Genomic DNA, 23,050 nt, shown 5'->3' on the forward strand with positions numbered 1-23,050 from the left:
TTCTAAAGTAAATGATGGCGTTTGGTATTAGGGTGACTGAGCCTGTCTGCTGTCTGTTTGGTTTTAACTGGCTGCCCCAGGCTTTAATTTAAAAGTCAGCCTTACAGAATCCGCACACAGACCAAGCCAAGCGAACATATGCAGGCTGGCTGGAAATGGCTACTGTAGAGGCCCGAAAGCCACACAGTCCAGCTATATAAAAACTCTTTCCCAGAGCTACATAATCCATCAGCAGCTCAGAGCTGCATTCGGAGGGGGATGGTCACAGAGAGAGCCTTTTGTAACCTGCTTCTTTTGTTTTCATTTGTTTCCATCAAATTCCACTTGTGTCAGGATCGATTGAATCCACTGAATGTGAAGCCATGCACCCTAGGGTCATGTAAGCAGCCACTACACCGCAGTGCTCTACTCTGAAACGCACATCAGCCCTCTCTGAGTGCATGTGGGGGGGAAAAAAGTGAATGGTTTTTGCTCAGTGCAAAAACGTGAACTTCTTTCTAAATATGACAACCATGCATCTCGGCAATCATTGAGGTTTGTCGAAATCCCGATTCAGTGTAGGAGCAGTTTTGTGCATACGGTAGTCGGGAGATGTAGCCTCTGTGTGTGTATGTGGCTTCCTGAGATGAAGAGACTGCCCCTCGTCCCGACAAATGGGTCAGCATCTAAAATGCCTTTGTGACCCTGCTGTCACATCACATACAAGTCTGCTGCAAGATGCGAGTAGTGTACGCGTGAAGCAGTGTGTACCATCTCAACCTCTGAGACCGGTGTGGATGAAGATGGGGAGAGAGACGCAGGTACAGGATGAAGTCATGGTGAGGAGTACATTTTTCTTTACTTTGTTCAGAGATTTATTTATCAGGGAATGTAGAACAGAAAAACTTGCTGCTGCCAACTGTTCAGGTATGTTAAGATCACACAAAGGGGGAAAAACATCAGCAACAATCCAAGAGAGGCAACCCAGACTGCCCTCAATCTGGAAAGTGTTATAAGATCGAGAACTCCCCATTTTCCCAAACAGAAAAACTAAAGACAGTTGCCAAATTAAATACCAGCTAAATCATCCCAAGGTCAGACCATACAATGTTTGAAGAAAAATAAATGAAAAACTCTGCAGCTCTCTCTGCAAAGTGGAGAGGTTGCCAGTAGAAGGACTTTCCTCTCTAAAGTGTCCCTGACAGGTTCGTAAAGTTGCATTGGGAGAAGTCATTGCACTTCTGAACAATGTGCTGCAGACAGACAAGCCCAAATTACTACAGCACTTCAAAGAATTTGCATTTCAGCAGAACAATACAAATATATACTTATGTTCTCTTCATAATTCCTTCTCTCCTTACCCTCAGCTTGGCAGATCCATCTTAAATGATCATAAATTGTTTTGGATTTTTCCAGACTTCTTTTAATTTCTTTGGAAGAAGAAACATAATAAAGCAAATTGCTTCATGATGTTGTGCCACTATTTTTGTTTCACATTGTTTCAAACAAAAGGGATACGTTTGGAGCTTAGTTGTGTTGCTTGTACCTCTAACCCTTGATGCATTTAGTTTTTCATTTTCTCTTAGAAAAACTGTCAGTCATTCAAGAAGCTCATGGTCTGGTTCTGCAGGCCATGCTTGTCATCTTTCCTAAAGTGTAAAATTTCCTAAATCAGTCCTTTCACGATAGTCACATTCACTCCTGTTCCTTTTTTATTTGTTTTAACAAAGAGATGTAATTAAACGTAGTTAAAATTACACAATCAGAACTAGTCATTTATTGGCTCAATTCTCAAGTTCCCGTCAGTTGTAGCTAGACTCTGAAGTTTCCTAAAATGAACAACAAGAGACACTACAGAGAGGTGGTTTGCTTCTTCAACGCCGACTGACCGGTCAGACACTCAAACAGAACGTGGACTGAATTTATGTAGCCTTTTTTTTTACCACACTTTAAAAATTCTAATGTTTTTCTGACCTATGTCAAAAGAGTTGTAGCAAACAACACTTTTAGATGTGAAACTGCTGCTGAGCAAATAAAACTGAAAGCATGTTGATATTTGAAGTTTTACTGAGGTGTTTAAAAATGAAATTAGTAAAGTAATGAGATTAACAAAGCTGGTTAAAAGGAAACCATAGTTTTCACAGTTTCTTCAGGTGATTAAGCCAGCAAGAGAGTAAGAGAGTGTAAAACTTTCAGCAGATAACAGGAAGGCTGAAGGAACTTCTGCAAAGTAGCTCTGTTTTATCTTCCAATCTCAATCATGGAAATTCAGGATGGAAATCTTCAGTGTTTTGAAAATCTCAAATGTACGTACATACTGCTGTTTTCATACTGCTAACCTCTCTGACTGATGTTCTCATTTTTTCTGTTTCTAAACATTATTCAAGCCCTGTTTTACACTTACTGCTCTGACTTACAGTTGTGTGTTGTTGCCTCTGCTATCATAAATAATTGAGAACTGCTCCGCGAAAGAAAGCTAGAAATAATATTTTTAAGTCTGTTTTTAATATCTAATATTGGATTTTTTAAAAAGAAATTGGAAGTCGGCTAAAATCAATGCTGGCAGTTTTACAAGAAGCTGAAATTGGAATTTGGCCACTGGATTTTGGTCGGTACACTCTTAAAAGAAAGTCGGTCAATGCAAGAAGAAAAGGAAAACAGGATGAAGAGAAGGGAAAACCCCCCAAAATAAAAAAGACTTTGTGTTAATGAATTTATATCAAGTCCAGATTTACAGAACAACTAGGAAGAAAGATGAAAGAAGAAAAAGCGAAAGATCTTGAGCCAGGTTTGGCGAGCGGGGGGGTGTCAGGGAATGTCTCTGTTCACTCAGCTTAATTGACAGATTAAAATCTGATCCTGATGTCCTGGTTTAGCCACTCTTTCCAATTCTCCTCCTCTCTCACAGCCGTCATCTCGGCTCGGTTGATAAATTCTCCTCCCTTTCCTGAGAGCTGTGCTCAATGAAGCCTGCAGCTGTACAGACATGTTCATTCAGCTCCCATTTCAGGCCATAATCAGCAGAAACTGTGATGAGTGACCCAAGCAGACAAACAAATAACTCCAGAGAATCATTTGTCATCTTGGGCCCCGTTCAAAGCTACCGCTGATCTGTGCTTTGGGTGATCCAATCAGCAGAGAACAAATGCTAAATGCAGCTGTCAAAGATTGTCTCAATAAATTACATGATTGATGCTTAAAGTAATTTTTGATGTACTGATAACTGACAGGAAATCAGTAATTTAACGTCTTAAAAGTTGGTGGTCCCATTTAGACAATAAAACTACAACCGACCAACTCACACGATAATATGAGATCTGAACCGAACATCAGACCCATCGGTGATGAGGCTAGATCTTATCTTTAGTCTCATAAACTGAGACCTTGTCAAATAACTGCCAATTATACCTGCCAGAATCCGACTCATCGTAATATAGCGTTACCTTCAATCCGACTGCTTTTGAGTTTCATACGAGAGAAACAAGGCAAAATATCACTTAATGGTTTTGACATAATTGCAGCAAACAGTGAAACGGGTAACCTGAGGCAACCGTAGCAAATGTTCCAGGCGCTTCTTTAAATCTCGAGCTTTTTAGCAATTATTCATCAGAGCTGGCAGAGGGGACGGGGGATTTTAGGAGAATCACCTTTTTAGGATCCGTGGCCCAGCTGGTTATTCATTCGTCGTGCCACTTGAGTGTTAAATCTTGTGTAGATTTTAACTGAAGTACTGTGTTTAACATGAATGTCTGATATGATAACAAAGCTCCCCTGCCTTCCCTGTAATTTAAAGCTCCATTAGTCAATTTTGTGTCAGTGACGAAAATCAATTAGCTTATTCTCACCATTCCAGCCCGCAGCCCTGCTTAGCTTTCAGCTCACTGTTTGCTTCCTCAGTCTGTAACAGCGACTCCTGACAGCTCATAATGACCTGGTCTGCTGCACACTCACCAGGTATCCCCCAACATTAGCTCATCCAAACTGATGAGAGATGGTGCTGATGAGCCAAAACATTATGACCCCTTTAAAATATGTTTTTGGATTTTGTGGGTTGAGTCAGAGAAATACAAGTTCTCTGCTTGCTGTTAAAGCCTTGTTGTAACAAGCAGCTCTTTGCAGGAAACCCGTTACCCTGGACAACCACACATTTCTGTGCAAAATGCTCCAAACAGGTCACCCGGTCCACTAAACTGATCACTGTCAAAATTCTTCAATGAAAACATCGTATCGCATGGGCGTAGGTTTGGGTAGGGACGGTAGGGACATGTCCCGACCAATATTCACGGGATATGAAAAAGTCCCGACCAATTTTTGCCATATTGGCTCAAAGAACGTGGATCTACGATCTTTGATTAGCAGCAACAGGCGGTGCGCGGAACGGAAGCTTCTTAGTTTGACATTTATTATGAGCCTCCGAGACCGTGTCGGAACGGTGCTGTCGGGGGGGTGGGGGGAGGGGGAGTCAGTTGAATCGTCGGACGTTCTTTGATTAGCTGCAAAAGGCGGCGGCTAGCTGGGCACACGCGTCTCCTTCTGAGTCTCGAGACCATGTCGCCACCAAAAAAGAAAAGGACAGACATTAGAAGTTATTTCGCTACGTCGGCTGTAAGTACAGTGAGTGGACCCATAAGTTAGATCACGCAACGCATTTGTTGTAAAGTCCGGTGTTTAGTAAGGTCAGCACTGAATGTGAGGTAGAATAGGTCTGTTAATTATGTAATATTTTTTCTTTTTTATTTTATTATTGATTTCTTCTTATCTGCAATTGTGTTTGCTGTATCCAGAGGATATTTCTTTTGATCTTACTTGTAACGTTTGCTGAATTTTGTAAAGGAAAAAGTAAAGTGTTCTTTACTTTTTGATCTGCTGAGTATGACTGTATCTGGTTGTATACACAAGATGTATGATATGGTTATGGTTGGGGGGAGGGGGTTATTAAGCCAATGTGAAGTGAATTATTAATTCACTGTGCTGCCGGGGGAGGGGGGGGGGTGTCAAGGTCCCCACCAAAACTTAGACCGAACCTACGCCCTTGTCGTATCATAATACGTTTTTCAGTCCTACTAGCTAGTAACGTAAATGTTTAGTTGCCTTTTATAATATCCAACATAGTTCATACAGGTCTGATTTATGGATACAGTTATTATCCATTATAGAATCAGGTTTGAGAAGCAACACATGAGACTAAACTCCTCCAATTAGCATAATGAGGATTCAATCAGAATAAACAAAACTGTCCTCTCAATGCATATCAAAAATCTCTTTTGGACATTTGCTATGTTGTAAGCAATTTGTGCTTCTATTATTTTAACATCTAAAACTTTATGATTTTTCAATTATATTATTCTTAAATATGATTTATTTTCAGCATTTCTTTGTTCTATTAAAAAAACAACTTTGAAATGTTACAAAGGTCTTTATTTAAGCTTAGCTGGGTAGGAAACGGATGTGCTGTTTTTGCTGGTTGATCGTAAAATCAGGAATTTATCAGCTGTGGCACAGTCAGACACACAAACACACACACACACACACACACACCCACACACACACACACACACACACACACACACACACACACACACATATAGACTTTGCATCCAGATGTGTGGAAAACCTGTTCACAGTCTCATCATGCACATGATAAAATAACTGCCTTCCCAAAGACGGTGTCCTGCTCAGTATGTCATTTCAAATGTTGGATTGTTTTGATGCAAACAGATGCAAACATCATATGCAAGTAACACAGCAGTCATTCTAATTATGGTTGGACTTCGGTCCTCAAAAGAACCACATCCTAATAAAGTCATCAAATATAAAAGGAACATGTGCCTAAAATCTGCTGAGAACAATCCTCAGATCAAAACTACCACAGACAAACACATGTATTTACTGGCTGATTGCTGAATTGACACACACACACGCATGTACACGCACACACACAGACAAACAGACACACACCTACGGAGTGTACCTGAGTGGGACCTTGCTACAATTGAGGTCACTAATCCGTTTCCACAGTGATGGCCTGCCAGTAAATCAAAGCACTAAGCTTTGCTGTTCATGCACTGGTTAGTCTCTGCATCTCTGCATAGCATTAGATTCAAACAGCCTCCAGTCTTTTTCTGATTTGCTTCTTCTATCAATCCTTTTGCCCTCTGTTTTTATTTTCTCTCGACACACACTGTTCCTCCGTCTCTGCCTCTTTCACATTAGAGGTTGTGTCTGCGCAGTTGTTTGAAGGGCACCGGGATGGATGAACAAGCAAAACTGCTATAAACGAGCAAAGTTAAGCTGTGATTCCACAATAAGCAGGTCATTTTGGCATAACCACAGGGACACTTATGTTAAATGTGCTTCAGTTATTTGCAGAGTTTGGACTCTTCCCTTTAGAGCACAGCTGAGCTGCAGAAGATGCACATCGGTGTGTAAAAAACTAAAAACACAAAAGATGGCCAATGTAGATACTTTTGGAAACTGACACCAGGGATGGAGATATTCTGGGTGTTCATATGAAAGTGAAAACCAGACCAGCATCACCCTACTAAGCAAAACAGCAGCTGCTTATTTTGTAATGTTAGATTGTAGCCTGTAAGCACACACTGATGTGGCGGTGAGCTGTCTCCGTTTGGTCTGTGTAAAATATCAAAGGGGAACAGTAGCACCTTTATTAGGGAATCGCTGGCAGGACTGCTTACCGTATCCGTTTCTGTCTTAATGAGCAGAATAATATCACTTATTGCTGATTTGTGGATTCTACAAAAGTTATGATGGCCTACAAACTATGAAGTCACAAAATAAAAGTAGAGAAATGTGGCACAGTCAATCAGCTTTTTTATCCACCCTATTCCCAGTGGTGTTGGTAAGACCGACTCCAGTCACAGAGCAGAAGTTCCAGTAAAAAGCTTTGTTTTGGCAGCTAATTACATGTTAGTGGCTGTATTTTTGCACCAACTGGTGTACAGCTTAGCTGAGTTTATTCTTTTTTTTGTCCATTTTGATAATCACACACATGACCCTGGGAAGCTCCCATACTGCTTGCACTGTTTGTGGTTGTATCTGTAAAGGCTGCATGATGTCAGGAAAATGGTGTGGCGTATGCTGCACTAATGATACAAGTTGTGATAAATAAACTAAATGTCTTTCTACTTTGGGTTCATAGCAAACATGGAGTCAAGGTAATGAGTTCCAGCTGCTGGAAAGAATTTAATCAAATTTATTATTTCCATTTGAACAACAAGATTAAAAAAAAAAGTAGCTTCTGGCATACATCTGCTGCTTTGGCAATGAGGAAACTTAGTTGTAGTTTCTTAATGACTTGACCTCCTTATCACCTCTTTATCTTCTGAAACATTTTATGCTGCATTAAAAAAAAACAAAAAACAAGTCAAATACATCACAGGCACAGTTAGCCATAATGCATTCTACTTACATAATTTGCTAACATTCATTGCATTTGGAGCAGGTACTCTTGATAAGCCCAGTGTGTGGTTTCTTACCGATACAATGATACATTTGTGACATACTGTGCAGCTGTGGAATCTCTGATGAGCTTGTGGGTTAAAGGAGTGTGTGTTGAACATGCACACAAAGTGAAATGGGATTATTCCAGCGCTGCATTGCTCAGTTTACATATTTTACCAACAGATGAGAAACAAGAAGAAAGCAGCACCTCAATTTGAAGCAGCCATGAAAATCAATCTCTGTTAAAAACAACAACAAAAAAAACCAAGAGATTCTTCTGGTTGTTGTTTTTTGTTTTTTCACTCATGCACCCTGCAACCACAATCAGAGGCTACAGGAATAACCTAACCCAACTACGACAACATATTGTGTAACGTGTTTAAGAAACTGAAGGAAGTTAATGAAACCTTTGTCGTCTACAAACGAGAATACTTGCTTCTAGTTTATAAAAAAATGCAAACAGAGTGCGCAGTATACAAACACTGTAAATGGATCCTGTTGAATGGTTGTTGTTGGCTCAGTTTTGGTCTTAAATGTTTGTTTCTGTGCTTTCAGTCATAAACTATCATTCCTTACCCCGAGCCTGGCTGGCTGCCTTGATGCTAATTACCCCATGGAGCTGCAGCCTGCCATAACACAAGCTGGGATTTATAACAACTGAGTCCAAGGCTACTTAAAGAGTCTTATTTGGTTAGGGTGGATGACAGGGAGTCAATACAAAGATTTTTGAAAGAAATGTTTTTGCAGCTTATGCATTTTATTCCCCATTCTGTTTAAACAAAAGCTCTGCTGGAGCTAAACAGCTATTTTAGAGGGATGTGTATTCTTCCAGCGTCAGGTGTGAAGTAATTTAATAAAACACGCCTCAAATTTTGCTGACAATGTTATTTTCGGTTCCTTGTGATGTTTTCTGCACGTCTTTATCAAGGGACAAAGAAACGTCTCAGACTCCTGTTCTGTGAGAACAGTTGGTAAATTTGTATTTACCAATTTATCAGGTAAAAACCAATTTATTTACCTCATAAACTGGTAACTGCGCAACATAAACTGCAGCAGATTTGTACAGATTGATTTGGCTCTAACTAAATGATTAAATGTTATGAACAGAGGTTTTAATTAAAAACATAATTTTTAAAGAAGCTTAAAAAGTCTAGAGAAATATTTGGGAGGAAAACAACTTACTATTAGATACTGTATGTTAGATAAAATACCAGCTGGACAACATTTATTTCATATTTGTTTTGTTTGCAATTAACAACAGGTCTTACAAGTAAGCGATGAGATAAATATGTATAATTTAAATAGCAAGTGGTACTTTAAAACAAGACTGTTTTCTATGCATAATATGCAGCAGCAGCTATAAAGTTTACTTTTAAGAGTTGGTTGTTGTGTTGCTGAGATTATTTTTTTTTAACAAAACACAGATAAAGTTTATTGTTAGTATTTGAAGGGTTTTTACCAGTATTGTCAGATTACTCTGTTGGTCCATTATGATGAACCAGAAAAAGAAATCAACAAATCAGATTTTTGAAAGCTGAATCACTCAGCCACCAAGTCAGTCAGTTCTACATGAACCTACGCAGCAGCTGAGAAATCTGTGCATCACCAGCTTTACAAGCACTCAGATTATGTCAAAGCAAGCAACTGATTGCAACAACCAGAAGTCGATTCACTTGGTGGCAACGAAAACACCGAGCATCAGGACTAAACCAAACGAGGAGTAAGCAAAAATGTTTAGAATATAAATAATGATCCTGTAAATCAAAGACCAGTCTTTAGTCGCATCCAATACCCAATAATACACAGATCTTTTGATCAAGGCCCTACATTGAAGCACTGACTGCCCACTTTTTAACAAACATGAAACAATACTGTTAGAAAGAAAGCCATTTTAGCTCAGTGCAACAAGTTTAACTCTGAACTTATCTTACAAGAAAACCTGGGCTTTGTTCATATTTACATACATGCATGCACATAAAGAAGGAAGACTGATCAAATTCAGAAGGTGGACATCGCAGGCTGATATGTGCCATGACCAGGTGTGTAAGTGTGTGCAAAAGGCACCTGTTATAGTAAAGTCCTTCTGCTTCAGTCCGGCAGAGAAAATGTAATTATCATCTGAGACTAGTTACATCCGCATGCCGCTTATTCAAATGAAATGCATAAATGAAATCAACCTGTCTGAGGGAATAATTAAAAAGAGCGGAAAACTAACTGAGAAAAGTGGGAGCCCAAATGTGCCAGCATGTGTGTGTTTGCACTCACGAAGCTGAGTGGGCAGTGAGTGTTATGCTACATATGGATGTCGGCTTAATTGGTTGACTTTCGCCTCACCGCTGGCATTAAATGCAAAGAGTGGGCGCAGCAGCCACATATGTTACACAGGAAGGTATTAATAAACGAGGAAGTACATTTTCATCTAAACAATCTGCATGCAAAGTGTCACAAAATGCACAAAGGATGACTGTTGCTGGTCTAAATGCATGAATGCTAAAGTCATTGTTTCTTTATGTGTATGCACATGCAAACACACACACAGGATGTGCCAGCATCGTACAATAAAAATGCTTATATGCTTATTTATGATTATTGTGCCAAAAATTAATTTAGTGCAGATACATTGTTACAGTTTTTGATAAATTGTTAAAAGCAATAAAATCTGAATTAATTATACTTTCAAATCATAGTTTATTTTATATCAGTCCATATTTATTTTTAAAATGTCATCGATATAACTCAACGATATAATGTCTGATTGTCTAACCTGAACAGGAGCAAAACGACCAGTGACCTCTCTGAGGGCACAAACTTTTGTCAAGTTGCACCACAAACACAAAGCATGTACTGAGCGAATGTGAGATGTCAAGGTGCTGCACAGCGGTGCAGTTGGTAGTACTGCTGCCTTGGAGCAAGAAGGTTCGAATCCCGGACCTTCCCCAGACCTGCATGATGTCACCATGTTCTCCCTCTGCATGTGTGGGTTCCCTCCGGGTACTCCGGCTTCCTCCCACAGTCCAAAAACATGACTGTCTGGTGTGTCTGCATGACTGTTTGTCCTGTACAAATGTACAAATGCCGTTACAGATGAGCCTGCTCTAACTCTAACCTTCCAGATAGAACTACAATACCGCAGGGGCAGGACTGGTGCAATCAATCCACATATTCTCTCGCTGAGTTCAATGTGTCTACTGTAAACTCAGTTTAACTCGTGATTTCAAAACTCATGCATGTAGATATCCAATAACTCTAACCCACAATTACAATCAAACCACATATTAAAATGTTTTTTATGACGGCCAAAATCTTCTGAACAGAGAAAATATTGAGAATGCAGACATTCGAGAGTGGATTTGTGGGCTCTATTTCATGTGTGTCCCTGAAAACCTTCCTTGGTAGCAGAAACGCTCCCAAGGAACACTGGGAAACCCCCCACCCTCAGACATGAACGCACAAAACATATGTGTAATAGAAGATAAGGGTGAAGTGTGCCCTGACCTAACTTTTATTCTGTGTGATTAGGTTACATGGAAACGGAGACAAGATGAAAAGAAGGCTCTTTTCCCTTTTGGTGATTTCGTCCGACAGCGCCACAGTCATAAATTTTACTGACTGCAGGGGAACATTGAGAATGGGAAACATGTGTGTCACTACTTCAGATGCAGAAAAGTGGAATATAAGGATGCATTCACTTGTATTAAAGGTCTCGAGTGGCTGCTGCTACGTAAAATCAATTAAATAAACAAACTGAGGAGGAACGAAATCTTCCAAGACTGGTCTGGAGCTCCCGCGGCTCCTCCTAACCCGGCAACAAGGCATAAAACCAAAACAGGTGAGATTAAAAAAGATAAACAAAACTGAAAATGCAAATATAAAAAGTTGAAAGAGAGAACGTCAAGAGATTCATAACTATTCAAACATAAGACAAAATATATATGTATTCGTCATATGGAAGACAGCGAAGAAAGCATTAAGCAGCAGCTACCACATGTTTCAATCTGTGACTGAATGTGTGTGTGTGTGTGTGTGTGTGTGTGTGTGTGTGTGTGTTTGACATGCAAAAACATGTTTGTGTGTCCAACAAGAATCACAGCAAATCCGTTATCTGACCAAAGATGCATAGCAGTGCATTAAAAAAAAAGCATACATGTCTGGGCAGGTCTGTCTCTGACACACACACACACACACACACAGACAGGTCACACACACCCTTCCTGTAAGATGACCCCACAGCCTGTTGGGGGTTGTAACCTTCGCTTACCCGACACAACCTCACAAAAGAGCTGAGTGGAGGGAGCGGGGGTGGTGGGGCAGAAGGAGGGGGTCTCCTCGGCGTATAGAGGGCATCTCTGTGTTTGTTCTCTCAGCTTTTCCAACACAGCTGAATGTCTATGATTTTCCTCAGCAGATTAATGTCCGGGGTTATCATTCTGTCTGATCCCTCTCCACTCGGGCTGCGGCTGTGAAAATGCTGGCTGTTATGATCTCAGTCAGAGGATTCACCTGAGCATCCAGTCGCTCACAGCTCCCTGGGCAAAACTCGCCTCGTCTCGCCTTACTCTCTCTCCTGTGAAGCTACACTTTCCTCAAGGCATGGTTGTAAAGTTTGCAGCAAGACAGATAAAAAGTGTTTTATGTATTCAAAAAAATGCATCATCACTGTTCATTAAAAAATAAACTCAGTTTTGTAGTTGAGAGTAATTTGATCTGAGTGAATGACTTATGTATGTTTATGTCTCATTATTTAATGACAAACTCAGAAAAAACTCTGACTGTACATGATTCATTGTTTTTAGACTAAAATGTAACTTATTTTTGTAAAGATAACTTTTTAAAACATATTTTCTTAATTGTGTCTTCTCTAGTTACCCTCACTTTGGTTTACTTTAAATCATTAACATCTACAAAACCATAAAAAAAGAAAAAGAAGTTTCTGTTTAGTTGCAAAAAAGAAGTGATTGATTTTCTGTGTAACAGTTTGAATAAGCAACACATAGAAATATGGATTTTAGTCCATATTTCTATTGAAATATGGACTAAATCTTCAGGATCTTCAGTCCTGGACTATATAGCAAGCATTGCTGACAGGAAAACAAAGAAATGCACGAATGCATAGTAAATGCAAAAAAACAACGAACAACAGTAACATTAATGACATAAGCAAACCTAAAAATGTTTTCTGAGCACCACTGTGTTGAAACATGCATAATTTAAGACAAGTAGAATTAAATGTGAAAATAATCTGGGGGATATGGGATGTAAGGAAATATGGGTTTATGGACAATATGAAACGTGGACTACGTAGACTGGAAATTATTCAAATGATTTAAACAAATTGGCTAGTGAATATTAAACATCATGCATTATGGCCACTACATGTTGTGCAACAAAAAACTGGCATTTTTTGCAAAGCTTTCATAAATGTGTATGAAGATAAAATAAAGGTTTGCTTAAGTAAAAACAGTGGAAACTATTTGCCAATAATATAAACATTCATGTTTTATAAAAGTACTGATATGAGCCGACACTATCACACACACTATCAAGTAGAAGTACGCGCACACACACACACACACACACACCCATCACAACCTGGTGCTCATGGTTCCTTTTCCCATTACGTCAGTCTTTATTTCCCAGAGACGCCAGATAAAACCACAAAGGAGCCAGGCTGTACTGAACATGTCCTCTGGCTGTGTGTAACAACACACACACACACACACACACACACACACACACACACACACACAAACGGTGTCATAAAACGTATTTGACCCTTAACAGATTTCTTTTGTTTTTGACTTTTTGTCACACTTCAATGTCTCTGATCAAACATCTATGAATGAGATAACCTGAGTACACGTAGAACCCAGTTATTGAATTAATGGGAAACGGCTTTCAAAAACAACCTCATGCAAATTGAGAAAAAAAAAAAAAAAAAAAAACTATTTGAGTTAAATTTAATAGCTGGTTGCACCATGTTTGGTAGCAGCAGCTACCATCAAGCGATGCTGAGGCTTTTGTTTAATGTGACATTACAGCATCTGATTGGATTCACCTCTGGATTACGACACCACCAATCATTTATGTCTTTTTTTTAGCCATTCAGAGGTGGAGTTGTGTTTTGTATCACTGTCCAGATGTATAAAGGCAGCTTAACTTTAAGGCACACAAATCCTTCAGCGTTTCTCTTTTTGGAGGAAGCAGAATTAATGATTTTTGCCAGATGTGAGTCGGGACTCTGTGTTTTTCGTCGGCACAGGTTTTCCTTGGATCTCTCCTCATGAAGGCCTTTTTACTGCCGAGTGTCTTTTTTATTGGTGAATCAAGAACACTAAAACCGAGGCAAATATTCAATGTCTTGATGTGATCCAGGAGTGAGAACGGCAGGTCAGCCATTTCAAATTTTAGTCATCCGTGCTGGTTTACACTGTGGTTCAGAAGCATCACAGACCTCAGAATTACCTTTTTACATTATGGATGACCTGTAGCTTCCTCTTTATGAGACAACACAGTGTCTTCAGTCAGAGGCTTACGCAGGATAGCTGTAATACAGACGGCTACAGGAGACATTTCTACAACTTGGATAATACAAGTTAAAACGCTATTTAAATTATTTCTGGGGAAGTATTTCTAAATTGAATTTAGCACTTTCAGAACTGAGAGCTGCTTGCGACTATTACTTTAAATCTGTAACTGATGTGATTTTTTAGGTTAATAAGCCTGCTGTAGTGACATTTTCATTGCACTGAACTGGCAGTGACCTGGCCTGGGTGTGGTTATTATAAAATGTGGTTAATCGGAGTTAATTTATGATTTAACAATTGCATTTTCATGTTAAAAATGTTTGGATGGTGTTTTTCCTTGAATAAATTAAATAATTAAAAATGCACTATTGTATTTACTCTTGGTATAAATTTTTTATATATTTGTCGATATGAAATATTAAAATTTTTCAATTTAATCTGCATTTATATTTGCGATGACGATCATTCTGCCTTGCCTCTGGTCACTTCCTGCCTTCTGAAGGAGTTTCATCACATGCAGCCTTATAGAGCTGGCTGATTGTGACAGTTATCTGCTCGTCTTATCCCCCTTCAGCTGCACTTTGTCTTCTGCTACCTTGTGACATCTGCAGGAGTGATGTCTGACATAATGCAGTTGCAGACCACCATAATCCAGTGAGTGCAGCTCTCTAGATAAGGACTTTACCATCACACAGACACTCCGCTTTTATCTAAGGTGGGACATTTTATTAAAGAGCCCGATTCATAGCGGTATGCTCCATGCAAGATAGCATCGGGTCCGGTTAAAAGAAAGAGGGGATTAAGCAGCTGAAGAAACGGAGGAAATAAGGAGAGAAGTGAAATAAGGAGGATGAGAGAGACAGGAGGAGCAGCAGAGAGCGAGAAGAGGAGGTGTGTTTGCAAACCATCTGGACTCAGTCTCTGATAAGAAACACTTTGTCAGCAAGCACCTCATCACTCACGAGCTTCCTCTTTTCTCCCTCTCTTAGCTTAGTGTAAACTCCTCCGAATCTGTTTGGAAACCTCCCTGCTCTCATATCGTGCGGTCCAAAAGTGGAGGGAAACAGTGTTGCAACTTTATGGTGGAATAAATAAGAGCAAACAAACATCAAAAAAGGTACATTTTTCTAATTTACTCTACAAAGAACAGACGGGGGAAGAAGTGGTTACGGAAGTGTTCTGAACATGGAGAGCAAAGGAAATGTTTGCTTCCTTCAACCTCCCATTTGTCCACTCAGTACAAAGTTCTTCAAAGCAAATGATTACTGCTACATAATCTAGTTTTACTGAGCATGAAGCAACATCAATTAAATTTGGAGTACTTTGCATTTGTATTTATTTATGTTTATTTATAGCATTTTTCCAAAGTGCGCCACATAAAGTCATTTCTGCTTGTTGCCTTCATGCTTTACAAGTCTGTGCTATTTGATCCAATTTTTTTCTGCACTAATTTATAGATTTATTGATTAATATATTGCATGTGATTGCTCGTCATTTGTTTATATATAGTCATTTTGAACTTATCACTCTTAGGTATAAATATATATTTTACAAACTTTGTATTTATTACCCAAGATTTCCCCTTGGGGATCAATAAAGTATATTCTATTCAATTGTTTGTTTTTAATACATACTTATTAAGAATGTACAACTACAATTAGTTGCTGTATTACTACTCACTGTATCCAATTACCAGAAGGCTCTCGCTTGTCTTTTTGTTTCTTGTTGCAGCAGAAAGTGAGCAGACGTATCCGTCACCTACAGGCTCTGCACACCGAAGCAACACAAGAATGCCTGGTAATGTTGATATGTAGGAGCTTGAAGGCCTGCATTCCTCTTTTGAATCAGCAGGACTGAAAGGGTTTTGGGTTTCCGTTGAAAGACAGCAGCAGTGAGTGAGCGGTGGAGCTAAGGAAAGTCAAATGTGAACAGGTTCTGCTCAAGTACCATCTAGTGTTTGAACGTTAAAGTCATTAAAGTTGTCAGTGATAAGTGATTTAGTTTGCAAGTCATCAAGTTCTATAATACCTTTTAATTTGCAGAGGCTAAAACAATAAGTTTATTTTGAGACATCTTTGGGAAGTAGACAATCTTTTGGACTTGTTCAAACTTTTTCAACATGTCACCTGCAGGGCAACGCTAAGTTCCAACATGATGGGAATGTTTAAATGTGTCGAATTTTAACCAATAAATGAATCCTATGTTTCCAATCTACTAAACAGGCATCAAAACCAAACCTGAGATGGTTAATTATATAAAGATGTTTGCATAACAAAAACTTGCTTTATTTATGGCACCATGATGTTTATGGTCTGTTTTTTTTTTTTTGGTAATTAGATGTATTATATTTCCCCCTTTCTTTAATTTTGAGACAAGATTGTTCTGTTTTCTGCTCTGGCATTTGTTTATTGAATACATTTGTGCTTTCTTCGCAAATTTCTGAACAACGATTCAAATAAATCTTTTATGAAATGCTTATAAAAATATTTCAGGGTTGCTGGTGAGGGATGGGAGCATGCAGACTCCCAGCTCATCACAGTTGTGTGTTCTCCTGAATTTAATTTATATGCTGCCCTGTACTGGAGTAAACTCCCTGAAAACCTGAAATTACTGTTTTTTTGTTATTATTGCCATCAGTGATTAGTTACTAACAAAATGCATAAATGTGCTCTGTATTAAACTGATTGCTTCTTAGATTACCTTTATGGCTTCAAAGATAAAAAAGAAAAAAGGTCAATTTGTGTTTAGTAAAGAAATAAAAAAATATATTTTGTGGAAAACTGACATGTATATCGTGTCATGGCAGCAAATATGGTCAAAAACTTGTTTAAACAGCACATGAGAACTGATCTAAAAAATAAAACCTCGGCTCGGTGCGATTACAAAACATGATTAAGACGCAGCAATTGATAGAAAACATTCAGATTCTGCTGCCTTTTCTGTTGTTGTAAGATTAAAACCCAGAGCGCTGCCAGCAGTGCACCAGAACCGTTTGATTCGTGGTCCAGCTCAGCTTGAGTAAACAAGATTATACAACAGCCAGCAGAACCCGCATCAAGGTTTCTCCTGCTCGGCCCGGCATCGCTCTCCTGGGATGTCGTTCAGGTCTCCTGCTCTTCCACCACTCAGGCCTGTTACCAGGCGTCTGTGCTGCCGAACAATAATGTTATACAGCAGATCGATGTTCAATATACAACTATTCAAAAAGTTTCTGTCCCACCAACGGTAACGCAATCCGACGGAAAGGAAACCCACAAAGTTTTCCTTCCAAGGACGAGCCGCCTTCTTGCATTCATTCCTTAACTTCCGCTTCAAAGCGGTGTCCTTGCTCTGATGACTTTCATCATCGTTCTGGCTTTGAAACCTAAACACACACACACACACACACACACACACACTCCTATATTGCAGACACTCAATCTATCTCACACATCCCTCTCAAAGGCCTCGTTGCTAGGAGATCATGCTCTATTTGTGGAGAGAGAGCTACAGAGAGACATAGAATTAGTTGTGTGTGTTTGGGGGAGGTGGTGGGGCGCATGCATGGTTAAGCATTGTGTATGTGTGCTTGTGTGTGTGTGTGTGTGTCAGAATGAAAGAGTGCAGGAAAAGTGCAGGAATGAGAAATCGAGAAGAGTCAAGTTCCTTAAAAGCAGACCGACTCTCATGATGTAAAGTACCTTCACACTCCTGGACACACACACACACACACACACATATATAATATATATATATATATATATATATATATATATATAATCAGTCAGCATATAAGACAGGTAGCCTGTTTCTCCGGCCTTGACCAGAAACACAAAGCTGTTCACCACAATGTGTGTGTTCCCCCGCGCATGCATGGCTGCTCATGTGAACATGTACATATATCCGTGTGTGTGTGTGTGTGTGTGTAGCGGTGCTGGGATCCAGCAGGTCATATAATGGTTGGCTAGTCACATTGTCTGCCTCAGTGGTCAGTTTTTCACACACACACTGTCCCTTTAATCTGCAAATACATCTATAATAATCTGATAAAGCCTCAGGATGGAAGAAAAAAAAAAGAATAATCTGAAACGCTAGGATACACACACACACACCCACGCACACACACACAGTGTGTTTCAAACCTTTATCTCTCCGTGAATACACACGGAACTGAAAAACATTCATCCAAAATGTAATTTTGTTCTTTCAGCATGCTAAAGCTAAATTGAGAAGACAAGTGTTTAAAAAATAATTTACTAAATGGAAATTAAATAAAAAGGACAATATATTAGCCAATATAGGATTTTGAGGAAACTGTCGTTTGGACTATAACAATTTAGTCAGAGAAAGCACTATGGAAAAGCATTTGGAAAAAGAACGTCGGAGTAATTAACAATTAGGTTTCATTTATTTCAATTAGAAAGGACAGGACTATAACAGGACTGCATTTTATTGAGCTGCTGCATTCGAGTAAATCAATTATTTCGGCTGACAGATTTGAAAATGAAGTGAAACTCTGCTGCACTGAATTAAATTCATTTAGGAGGAATCCCACTATTTTTACATTTAATCAATTTAATACTTTTCGTTAAAATGACGTTAGAAAGACTTTAAATGCAACTTGTGTGATGAATAAAACTGAACTTGAAGTAAACAGGTCAGTCTTTTATGTACAACAACGAAGATTAATCTGATATGAACAGGGAATAAACTGGTGTAATAAAAAAAAAAAACTGGAAAACACTGAAATGTTCAAATGTAAAAATAAATAACACATTCTACAAAAACACGGAAATATTAGCTTCCACCCAACTTCTCATCTTCATATCAAAGCTGTTGCCTTGGAAATCAATCATTCAGCCTCAGAGTTGTGGGTTGAAATGGAGTCAGGTTCGCAAAAATGTAAAAAAAAAAATAAGTAAACACACTGAACTGTGCATGCTGCACATAATATTTTCTAGCATTTTTACCACAAACTTTTGAATAAAGTACCTAAAAACTATTTTATCCGTTTCTAAAATTTCCCTCAATTAAATAAAATATAGTTATGGTTATATTTCTTTGTTAAAGCAATTTTATGCCACACAGATATTTAACTCCCTTAATAAATACATATTATAACCTTTTTAGATTTCTGGGTAAATGTATGTAGATAACAATTATGAGCTCACTTGTGGACTCTTGTTTAGTATAAACAAACTGATTGTTGCAAAAAAAAAAAAAAAGAAGAAAAACCCTGAAAAAAAGAAGCTCCAACATAACGCAGGTAGACGTGTGCTGCTGAACATTAGTGGTGCCATTTCAGAGTGTTTTTTTTCTCATTAGCTTTACCACTAGTGGAATGTAGCAGCTGTCTGTGCTGCCTGACTGACTGCATTGTGCTGCACAGGGGTTGGTCTGAAACTCACACAAGTCCTAATCCACTAAAACATTCCAGAAAAGCTAAAAAAAGAAAGAAATAGAAAAAAAAATGCTTCAAAATGTTCACAAAGAATTCAATTTGAAACATAGAAAAAAAAAACTGTTATATTTTGTGATAATAATACTGTAATAAAACTGAGTAGAAAAAAAAACAAAGATTTTACTTGGATTATTTTTTGCTATTGTGAGCCAAGAACGTGGAGTAATAACACAGTAGTAAGGCGATAAATCTTTTTAAACCTCACCTCATCATATTGAACTGTCAGTAGAAAGCGGTTATAACTGTGCGCAGTAATATTCAGATGTTTTAGTGAGCAGTGCCTCAAAGCCTCAAAGTCATAAAAGCTGGAGACGTAAAATTATTGCAAAACAGAAAATACATTGACACAGAACATATTTAAGGGAACAGAAAGTAAATACTTTGCTTGAACTATTATACATATTTTTATGTATATACATTTTTATGTAAAGGATGTAAAATTTTACTGCTCCCTTTCGTCTTATCAGGGTAAAATCCCTGCAGGAATCTTAACCAGTCACACATGTTCCTGCCTCCACCACTGTCTGTGCCCTCCGTTCTTTACGGTCTGTCCATCCACCGTTTTTCAGCATGTTTCCTCTCACAGTGACAGTTTAATTCCTTTAATCCATCACCCACTTCCTCCTTTGCTATGTCACACACACCAAACACACTCACACCCTCGTGTCTCAATGAAGCTTATAATTTTTTTATTTGTTGTACAAAACGCAATGTGTGTGTTATATATGGGAAGAAGGAGAAAAGAAAGAAAGTGATGTCCTCAACACACACACACCCAGCCACACACACACACACACACACACACACACACACACACACACACACACACACACACACACACACACAACACACACTTCCACCAAACTAGAGAGAGTGGCGGTGGAATGCAAATCTCTGTCTGGAAGTGATTAGGCAAAAAGCAAAAGCCCATCTTCTCTTTCTGTGTGTGAGCAGAGGCAGAGTCCCGTCAACCTAACCGTCACCTCACCCCTACAAAACACACGCACACACACACACACACACACACACACACACACACACACACACACACACACATCACCATCAAGCCTTTCAGAAAACACAAGGACTAAAAGCCGAAGCGTTAAATTGTTCCGATGGCAAATCAGGTCGGCTTAATGCACCTTTTACTATTACTCTGGCACACACTGGGTGACAGATCAAAACTTTTCACTCTTCAATTCATTTCTGTCATACAGAAGCCAAAAATACTTCCATAAATTACATTACGGAAACACAATTTACTTGAACTTTGATCTTAATGTGATCTATGAGATTTAGGTTTACCTTCCTTGTTCATTTTCACTCCAGATAATATCCACAGAAACCCAAAGATTAGAGAAATTAGAACTTCTGAAGGAACTTTTGTGTTTTATGCCAAGTTTGCTCATTATAAGACTTTTGAGCTAAAGTAGTTTTTCTCTGCACTCATGCTTTCTGGATGATAAAGTTTTAACTTTATACTTTAGATTACTGCAGTTATTTGACGAGCAACGCCTGCGGCCAGCATTTTGGGATGCCTTCTGTCGGAGATGAAACAAAAAGCATTGATTTACTAACATTATGGAAACTCCAACTGGCTTTCCTGCCTTCTACTCTAATGCCCACGCAAAGGCTGAAGTGTGTGTGTGTGGCAGAAAAGCAATGCTGAAGACTGCAACCTCAAAAAAGTAGGCTTCCATTTCAGGAGAATGAAAAAAAAGAAGAAAAAAAAAGAAGTCCTTTTCGGAGAAATGTCTTCTCGGCTAAAAAAAAAAAAAAAGTGGACACAGTGATGTGGAGAATTCAAAGTCAAAGCGAAGTCGACATGAAATGAGACCAAGTGTTCTTTTGAAGGTATAATTGAATTAAAAGTGTCTGCTTCTCGTTCAGTGTTATCATCTAGAGGCAACCCTGTCCTCAGGACAGATCTGACCTTTAAAGGCTGACGTGAAACTCTCTGTTGGTGTGAATTCAGTGCAGCTGCCTATCTTCAGCAAAGAGCGTCACACTAGTGTAATTCATCAGGCCTGCTGCAATCCACAGTGGCTGAGGCCAGGACAATCCCCCCTCAGCCCTGATCTGGAGCTGCTCGAAGGAAACCTGGAAACTATGCCGTCAACAACATGTTGAAACCTGGATTGAAAAACGGGCCGTTATGGAGGATTAACTTTCAGTTTGGATTGGCAGGAAAATACGAGGGAAAAATAACCAGCACTGAAAAACATCCCAGCATCCTACAGTCCTTAAGACAGGAGAGGAAAACCTGGTGAAAACAGAAATCAGAGGAAGAATTTAAAAAAACAGATTCTGAAAAAAAAGCTTTTCTCCTTTTCATTGCTTCTTTGTTTTCTGACTTTCTTTCTGTCATTATTTCAACACACACTCACACACACACACACACACACACTCGCCTTGTTGTTTCGTCAATGAGTTTACATTCAGTCAGTGAATTCACACAATGACAGTCAATTGACTAGAGACCAAGCAATTTCCCAAGGCATGCAGGCACACAGATTCGCAGCACACACACACACACCACCACCGTGCAGCTGGAAGAAAAGGGAAGGAAGAAAATTGAATTGGGCTGTGTGTACCTTGTCTGTATAAGTACTCCAGTTTAAAGGGTTAAAGCTTCCAGAAACATAGGATCCTTTCAGGCACACGCAGGACCCGAGTGGCTGAAGAAAAGCAGGAAAACACCTCCGTCTGTCTTCTCTGGTTGGCTTTTCTTCCTTCCCTTCTTTTTGGAAGAGACAAAAACGCACAAGCCTTGTGCTTTTCTTTTCTTTTTTCTTTCCCTTTTCTTTAAATTTTCTTTACGATCGCTCTCACTTCTGATGTTGACTCTCCTCCGTCTCTTGTCTCACTTCTTTCTTATTCTCTCCGATCCATGTAAGGGATGAAAAAGGAAAACCGGTGCAGGAAAAAAACCACACCACGCTGCTGCTTTCTCCTCCTTAAACACCACGCTATTTTTTTTTTTGTTCTTTTTCTTCTATGTCAGCTCAAGAAAACGGTTCCCCGCTCCTCACGCGCACGCGCCTGAGCGTTTGTGAGTCCCGCGTCCTCGCGTGCTTTTTGGCACCTCTGCCGCGTGTGCGTGCACCTCGTCTGCCTGATCCCTCGCGCCCTCTCTCTTTACCTCTCCGGTTCCAAAGCTCTCTGCTGGTAGAGCGAGGGGGAGGGCGGGGTCACGGCAGAAGCAGGAGGATATGATTGGCTAGCTGAACGGAGTGAGGGCGGGGATTTCTGCGCTGTGCATTCGGAGAGTGAAGGTGAAGCTGCGAGGTGGAGGAGGGCACTCCCTCGCGATGCATTCCTCAGCTCTGATCTCCCCCCCCCCAGTTTCATGACCGCGTCTCTAAAAAGCAGAGCAGCTACACCTCCCAACCGCCTTCGCCCTGCACACGATCCCTCTCTTTCCTCCCGGAGCCAGAAAATGTGCGCACAGCTCCCCGTATTCTCGTGTGTGGTTGCGTGCCTGAAAGCGTGCGCGCACTGGCGGTTTGAGGCAGCTGTATAAACTCAACGTACTCAGGATCGAAACGGTGAGTGGAGTGAACGGAGAAGGGAAAAGATTCTAACACACTTATGCAAAGAGGAAATACTTCCATTTGTGATCTTGAAGTCCCATTTTACTCAAAAC

General features: G+C 39.5%; 1 protein-coding gene across 2 annotated transcripts in view; it reads right to left on the reverse strand.

Annotated features, from left to right (window-relative positions):
- Nucleotides 1-23,050, reverse strand: part of tenm3 (teneurin transmembrane protein 3) — a 248,719-nt gene that overhangs the window by 167,181 nt on the left and 58,488 nt on the right. Inside the window, exon 1 of one of the 2 annotated variants that reach the window (XM_088006076.1) lies at nucleotides 21,999-22,829. The exons of the other annotated variant lie outside the window; for it this stretch is intronic. The gene's annotated coding sequence lies outside the window, so the exon portion shown is untranslated. Of the gene's footprint in view, nucleotides 1-21,998; nucleotides 22,830-23,050 lie in introns of those variants that run through there. 2 annotated transcript variants of the gene reach the window in all.

The sequence above is a fragment of the Poecilia mexicana genome, unplaced genomic scaffold (genome assembly GCF_051168715.1).
Source record: "Poecilia mexicana isolate PSO_F unplaced genomic scaffold, ASM5116871v1 scaffold_1, whole genome shotgun sequence".
Taxonomy (NCBI): domain Eukaryota; kingdom Metazoa; phylum Chordata; class Actinopteri; order Cyprinodontiformes; family Poeciliidae; genus Poecilia; species Poecilia mexicana.